Below are 8,770 nucleotides of genomic sequence, written 5' to 3'. Positions count from 1 at the left end.
GACACTTTATGTTAAATTGATAAAGAGCTTGACGGGGAATTATGGAACCAGCACCATTATGCAGATCATATTATAAATAATTACTACAACTGTTCCAGATTTTATGTATCTACGTCAAACGGTCTCTGAGAAAAACGCAAAAGGATGGTTAATAGTTAAATTTAACTAATTTGCAAGATCGAAGTGATCCCATAAGTGTTCCGTGAACAATGTTTTGTACAAAACACTATAAAACATGATTACTTCACGCAGAACTCAAATCCCAGCTGACACAGTCTTATATATTTGATGGTTTCCAAATGGTACAGTACAGTCATGTAGGTATTATATAGTCAGCATCAAAAGTAAAGGATCAAATTACGCGTCAAAAGGACGCGAAAAACGGATCAAATTCTAGAAATATTGAAAAATTTATTACGCGCGCGCAGGACTAAACTAAAAATTTATTTCGATTTCGGTGGTATTAAAATTACACACATTCATAATACGACTTACGTTACGGCGCGATTCGGGAAATGAATTAGACATTCACTAGATATGAAATAGTAACGATATGTGACGTTCCACGACAAAAGGTACCCTATGGCGGTTGGCGCTTACGCTATTATTAACGCCGCTCCAATATTATTGCGGCCATAAGGTACCTTTTGCCGTGAAACGTCACATATCGTTACTATTTCATATCTAGTGAATGTCTAATTCATTTCCCAAATCGCGCCGTTGGTTAGTTGGGTCATGTGAGTCGTGTCATGTGAGTCATGTCGGGTAAAACCAACTAAGCTGTTTTACATAGGACAGGTTCTAAAGAAAATTGCTGTTTTTATTTCCCTAGAACCCATTTGTTTTATGTCGTCCAGTTCTTTTAGTTCATTGAACTAAAAGAACTCCTGTGCTCTGAGGGCCTACCGCGAATCACGTTCGACGTGTTGCCTCCCTGTCACACTTACGTAGGAATTTACAAGTGCGACAGAGAGGCAACACGTCGAACGTGGTTCGCGGTAGGCCCTCTGTGCTAAATCCGTTCCTTGAACCGATAAAAATATTCTTATTTCCATGTATTTTGTTATGTGACAATAACATCGCATTTTATTTATTTTAAGTGTTGAAAAACTGGCCAAATGAGTGTCGAAATTCGCATGAATGGAGGGTTCTGTAGGTAACTTCATCCGATACAAAAAGCCTTATAATAAAACGTATCTATTTATATATAAAAATACATGTCTACCATTAGTAGGTATGTATAAGTTTAATTTTATCGTATTTCAATTATTATTCTTATTTTTACTTTATTGTTGAATGGAGTTTTGTCTGATTAAAGTGATTTTATGTTTTATTTTATTTTAATTAGGTACGTTATTTTAAATAGTGGTGGGTATGGAAGTGGTAAAGGTAGAGGGATGAGAACTTATTAAGACTTGAGTTGAGACACGATATATTGATAATTTTCAGTATAATGTATTTAATTGTTTATTATAATAACGTATTCCAAAACCTATAAGTTAAATTATTACTTGTATCAGGATATAGGTGCATAAAATATTATATACTTACCAAACTTAAAGTTAAGTACAAGTACCTACCTACTTAAAAATACATTTGCATGATTTTTTATTATTGCCCGAAATTATTATTATATTATGTATTATGTAGTGTCACGTAATTGTTTACTGATTCTGGGAAAAATAGTAAAAAAAATATATATCATCGATTTTCACTGCGAAATCAGTATTAGAATGTGCATAGGCTAAATCATATTTTTGTAAATACCTATATGTGACATTCCACAGCAAAAGGTACCTTATGGCGGCTGGCGCTTACGTCGCATAGCGGCGCAATAATATTGGAGCGGCGTTAATAATAGCGTAAGTGTCAACTGCCATAAGGTACCTTTACCGTGGGATGTCACATATAACTATTAGTAAGGGGTATACGAAAAATTTTACTACCATCAGAAAGGTATATTCCTATGATAAAGTTTGTAAATATAAAATAATTACAAACCCTGAAAAATCTGCCCAAAATCACAATCACATACTAAAAATCATCAACTTCCAGGTTTTTCCAAGTTTTCCGACATTTCGTCTTTAAACAAATGTAATTTTTATAAATATAATACTGCGTAAATTTATGTAAAAAATCAGAAAATGGATTAGTGTTGAAAGTTCACAGTCTTAAAAATAAATATCAATCACCTCCGAAAGCACCTTTATTTCATAGGACAATGTTATGATGGAAATTTCCATCACCATGCAAAGAAGGGTTAAATCAAAATATATCAAACTAAAGACATTTTTCTACAGTTGTTAATGGTATGATGATGGTGCTGAGGCCGAGGATGCTGGCAGCATTTCTTAATTTATAGTTTCTGGGTTTTCGAGGTCCCCAGTTTTTCATACAAATTTTGGGTGTCAGTTTTGTAACGGTGCATACAAAATGTACCTATGTGAAAATGCGTTACATTTAACTGACTTTTTTGAGACACATTTTTTTTCTTTTTAAATCGATAGTCCTCGTGATTCTGAGTAGAAATAACCCAATACTTAATGGATTTTCGAAAAAAAAAGTGGTACACTTTTAAGTGAAAATGCCCCTAAACCTAAAGCATCCAATGTTGTAGCACAAGTATGTTATTGATGCATCCGGCAGATTTTTTTAATGTCTAAGGATAAAACATGACCAAACATGACTAACCTACAAAACTTAAAAACTAAATCTAAAAATAAATAATAATGTCTAAGGTCACATCATATCGTCTTTCTAGTTTAATGTAGCACTTTAGTCATAAAGTATGTCTAGATAGATGTACTTATAACTATACTAAGCACTAAATTCCGTAATAAGCTATAAACATTGGCTACGCTCAACTCCCGAATGAGCTCGTTTAAGACAGTTATAGGTTTGTACTCAGTATTTTAACTTCATACAAAAGTATTGTGATAGGGCACGGGTCGGTAAACTTTTGAGCAAGTAGAAATCACCAGTTTTAGACATATCATCTCAAAGACTCGCAAATGTGGTTTTCAGTGATCTAATAACCAGTGATCGGGGATTTAGTTGCCACTAGGGGTAAATAATGTTTTTTTGAAGTGAAAACTTCTTTAGCGGCGCTGTGCACTTTTTGTGATGGGGAAAAAATGTTAAACTCGCGACAGGGCTCGTGACCGACAGATTCGACAGATTGAAAATTCGTAAGACGGACACGTGACCTGATCGAAACACTGTTACAATGTCATTGTTTTTCTTATGAGATATTTTTAGTAGTAGGTAATTGTATTAAAATAAAATTGTGAAAAATTCAATCCATAATGCGGGCTTACTCCCGTATCCATACAGAAAAATTCTACTAGATCCCGCGGCGTTGCAACCGAATCCCCGATCACTGCTAATAACTCTGCTAAGTGTTAATGTTTTGATCAGACAGTACCCGTTTATGGTACTGGAGCAGGGGGCCGATTTTTGAATTTCGACCGCTCGATTTCGTGTATTTCGTTCAATAATATCTCCAGTACCCGGCATTTAAATTCTACTAATAGAATTGAAAACGAGTGGTCAATACCACTCGATTCCCAATTTCTTTCTCTCGTATTTCAAAAATTAGCATTGCACTGTTTTCTGCCGATTTTCGAGTGACGAAATCGAGCGCACGAATTAAAAAAATCGCCCCCCAGGTCACTAAATGGTTTATCAGTATTTTTTTAGTTACACTCATGCATTCGGAGGATACGAACATAAAATACTGGCTAAATTTTTAAACTGTTCTTCCGAGCTTTACTGCGAAGCGGTTAATTATGTGTTCCGAGTTCCTGATTGTATTTTATGCAAAGTTAGTTTTGATAGAGGAAATAATTCGGAACTACATACATAAAAATAATAAAAAACGATAAAATTTGGTGGAAAAAATAAAGTACCGTTTGCCGATTTACATTGGATATATGCTTTGTTAGTTGAAGGATTTTGTCATTATCAAAAGGCATAACACGAAATATTATACATGCGAAATAATTATATACATTAATACAGGCTGTCTCTAATATAAATTCAAGTTACATATTTTCTGTATGATTTAACAGAATATTAAAATCACTTTATGGTTTAAATATAGTTTTATGGAAACGTAAGCGATATCTATGCTTGCTACATTGTTTAAATTTGGATAATGTACCTTTTTAGGTACCTACATAATAGAAAAGTCTGTTAATTCACTAAAATTCCTGACATTTTCGTATTTCAACCGCATTCCTGACAAACGGCCAAAATTCCTGACATGTCTGGAAAATTCCGGACATCTGGTTACCCTAATCCTAACCCAAGGTTAACCGTATAACCCCGGGTTAGTGAGATGGTGTAAGCGGCCCTAAGAAACATATGTGACGTCCCACGGGTAAAGGTACCTTATGGCGGTTGGCGCTTACGCTATTATTTATTTATTAACGCCGCTTCAATATTATTGCGGTGCTATGCGACGTAAGCGCCAGCCGCGATAAGGGACCTTTTCCGTGGAACGTCACATATTCTTACTATTCTTAAGTACTATCAAGTAGGTACTTATTATTCCCCTTTATTATCAAAATCGTGATTATAATCGCTAATACTAATTCGATAATAACAGTATGGGACCATAAACTATAAGGCAACTCTGGCCTTGCACCATTAAGAGACAGAGGCGGCCAACCTTGCGGGTTATTAATTTTATAAGATTTAGTTCAAGAACGGATGCTGCATTGATTTTGTTGAAAGCTTTAATTGTTTTTGGTAATTTGTGCAGTCTTTTGTTTTTGTTGGTCGTGCACCGTGAAGCGATGGGCTGATATATGTTGTACAGAATATTGGGGTGCAGTAGCGTTAATATATAATATTGTAGCTATAGTATAGAAGGTAATACAAATATTGGTTACGGTGAGCGAAAACGAGCAATAAATATATTAAACATCATATATAAGTAATAAGTCATTACATATTAATACTGTTAATTACGCACGTTTGCACGTTGCACGCACATCAGAGATATCAAACGTGCCTGTTGGGCGTGAACAACTGTGAAATTGTACTGTATTTTTTACAGTCAAGCCCTATGCAGCTTACTGTACTGAGTCAATAATTAATTGCTTTTTAATTATTTTTACGAAACAGAACAGAACTAAAAATCTTCTGAGTAAATCATATAACTAGGTCAGGGATCGGTATTTTTTGTATGGGAACGAAAACGGTATTTTTTCGTTCTTTGTTGATTATTTCATTTCTAATTGAGCAATCTAATAATTCGAAGTCGTTACCTAAATACACAACCGAGTCCTACATTTCGAGTCTAAAATCATTCGAAAAATATGGATATTTCGAAGTTTTTGCAAAAAACCGGTTCCGATCCCTGAACTAGGTGCTTACTTATTTGTTTGCAAAAAAACATCGTACCGTAAAATGGGGTGAGTAGGTTTCGCAGGGAGAGGTGGGTTATGAATGGGGAGAGAAGGTTTGAGAGGGGGGTGAGAAGGGATTTTAAGGCTACTGCTACAAAAATAATGTATTCCAATTTAAAATGGAGCTATAATAAAAAAAAATCGATCCAACAATCTTCGAAAATCACCTTTGTATGAAAACCCCCTCACCCCAAATACGAGGCACTACGGGGTGAGGTGGGTTTTCCTCTTTATCGTCAAAGTTATGAAATGGAACTACCCAAAATAAAATAAAAACTAAAATACAAACGTCCGGAACACTTATTATATACACCATTCAGTTTTCATACGTAAAAATAAAATGTTATCGAGGTTTGAATTTCAGTTTTGACCCTACTCACCCCATTTTACGGTAATTGTCGTTAAGTTTTCTTGGTCAAGATTACAGACTAAGATGCATGTGAAAGTGTTTTGTTCAAAAAGGTTGTACGCCTCTGGCTTCCCATAATCAATCAAAGTTCGATACGAATACGAACCGTACCGGTTGCCCAATGGACTAATGGCAGCTCTGCTGACCACTGTTGGACCGTATGCCTTGGTAATAAGGTTCAGAATCTGTCATTAACAGTGGGCAATGGACATTAACCCGAAGTCTTGCCTTAGTTGCATTAGTTAACAATAGTTTAACTGTGTAGGCTTTAAAAATAACATTTTAACATTTGTAGCCAGCTCCTACCATATCGGTGGTAAACAAGCATACCAATGAAATGTAAGGGATGGATATAGGTTTCTGAAGAAGTTTTAGGGGAAACTCATTTTCGATGCTAAACCTTTGTTGGTTAAAGAGAATTTTATGAATTTAATAATATTTACTGTTATAAACAGATGGGATTAAATTGTTCTTTTTTTAAATGGCAATATAATTTGATCACTGTTTTTAAGGCTACTTAAAAATCACTAAATCTCATAAAAATTGCTAACACATTTCGATTCATTAAGCTATCGATGAAGCTCGAAGCAACACAAGACAGCCGTATTTAAAGAATACATACTAAATACTTATATACAAAGATTACAAAAAAAACATTATATTTCAGTAAAAAAACAGCCTGTATAAATAACGAAAAATATTAAAACCATGTCCCATTCTCATCAATTAATTACACTGTAAATTAAAACTAAACAAGGCCTCAAAGCTGTTGTTACATAATTAACGGGCAATATATAGTTCGTTAAGCAATATAAAGAAGCTATAATTTGTATACTTACATTGTTTCATGGGACCATGGGACCATGGGACCGGGTCGTGGGACTGCCCTTGACGCTTTCTTAAAAACAGTATTTGCATAGGGCCATAGACTAAGCTTACGCCATTATAGGGGCAATTAAAAAGTTTCATGTTCCTTATTGACCTTCCAGTTTTAACGATACATAATATACTTAGCAGGTACCTAATCTATTATAGTAGTAAAATCACTCTGTAGACACCCTGCATGTATACTAACATCAATTATATCAGTCTTCATTTTTATTTGTACCGAAAGGTTAGGTACTTGGCATACTTATGTAAATAAATAACTGGCCATTATATCAGTCTTCATTTTCCAAATCATTTGTAGACCGAAAGAATACTTGGTTTGGCAAAAAAGTAGGTATGCATCAAGCACACTACTATAAATCACATGCATAATATGCATGTCAAAACAATTACATAATTAAATCATTTTGAGGTTACTTAATTATAATAATAAAAAAAAACAAAAAAACGCGTAAACGATACGAAATGCGGAAAAGCGTTAAAAGATTCAACTGTTTTCCAAACACATGTGATATTTCTCTGGAGTTTGAAATTTGAACGTTATTATAATGGGTTTTGGTCGGTTTTACGTTGGAATAATTGAGTGAAGATATAAACCCTTCTTGAAAATGAAACGCTGTGGTTAACCGTTCCAATTATGAAATTAACGTTCCAATTTTAAAAAGCCTTTGTAGATTATTTGGTTTTAAGTTAGACAGAGGCTAATAACTGCAGACATCGTAAATTTTATATCATTTTTGGTGCAGCGGAGTGGTGATAACGGAATTGGTATAGATAATTCCAACTGAAATGGGAAATTAAGGTTAATATTAATGTAATTAACGCTAATTAATCATTAGGGTTGAAATTATTTATACCATTTCCGTTAACCACCGAAATTGCTATAAAATTTACGATCTCTGCTAATAAGAAATCGTTTTATAGGGTTTTAAAACCATACGGATATTTTTTCTAGATGGTTTAAATTAAAGCAGGGGTCGGCAACCTGCTGCTCTTCATACATACCTACTATCCCTAGAAATTGCAATGTTTATGTTATTTTTACTAAACTTGAAAACCCCTGGTTCTGGTTGTTATTGTTAATCTACATATATAATCCGGTTCACGCTTAACCAATTATCATCCCTTGCGAAATCTCGCTCATCATCACATTATGTTTAGAACGGAGAAGCCTTCCCAAGTAGCACAGATTAGCTGTATAGCAGCCGCATAATGAAGTACGAATACGCTTGAAGCTGGAATATAAAAGCTGCATAAGAGCTGTATAAGCGTCTTTTCAGCTTTTATAACTCTTAAATGGGCACAAATTAGGCAGCATTAAGTTCACACAGCTACTTAAGAGCGTTGTAGCGGCAATTTAACGGAATTATAAGGGGTAACAGGAGTTATAAGAGGTGTATATTGGCTGGGTAAGAGACCACCAGTTACCCTTTATTCAGCTAATATGTCACATGTGCGCCCTAATACCGGGAAAGATTGACGTTGGGCTGAATAAAAGATAATTAAGAACATACTTTTACACCTCTGCCTTAAAAATCAGCTATTATATTTAGTATAGTGACGACGAACGCAGAGGTGAATATATTATAACGTTAAGCGCAACGACACCATAAGTCATTTTGTTAAAGTGTTTAGTTAAAGTGTTTAGTTAAATGTTTGTACATGATCTTTTATATATTAATGCGAGAAAGATGTTTGGGAATGCAAGTTTATTGACATTATATATATACATTATCTAAGAAAATTTCAGTGCGCCACGAAAATAATCAGTATTTATTTAAATTAATGATATAAATAAACTATGTGTAAAAACTATTTCAGTGGTTTGGACAGAATTATGAGATAAAAAGTTAATAATACGTTATAGGAAGTACTAAACTAATGATTTAGGTTAAGAACTCAGGCACAAAACCATATTGTTACCCTTAAAAGTTGGAAAAGCAATTTCAATTTTGTAGGTTATATACAATAAAATGGCGGTCAATGTTAAAAAGCAACGTGAACCGTTAAAATTCTTATATGCAGCATACGACTGTTATATATCTGATAAAGATACTTA

Source organism: Cydia splendana, chromosome 23, assembly GCF_910591565.1.
Source record: "Cydia splendana chromosome 23, ilCydSple1.2, whole genome shotgun sequence".
Taxonomy (NCBI): domain Eukaryota; kingdom Metazoa; phylum Arthropoda; class Insecta; order Lepidoptera; family Tortricidae; genus Cydia; species Cydia splendana.
Note: the sequence above shows the minus strand (reverse complement) of the source record.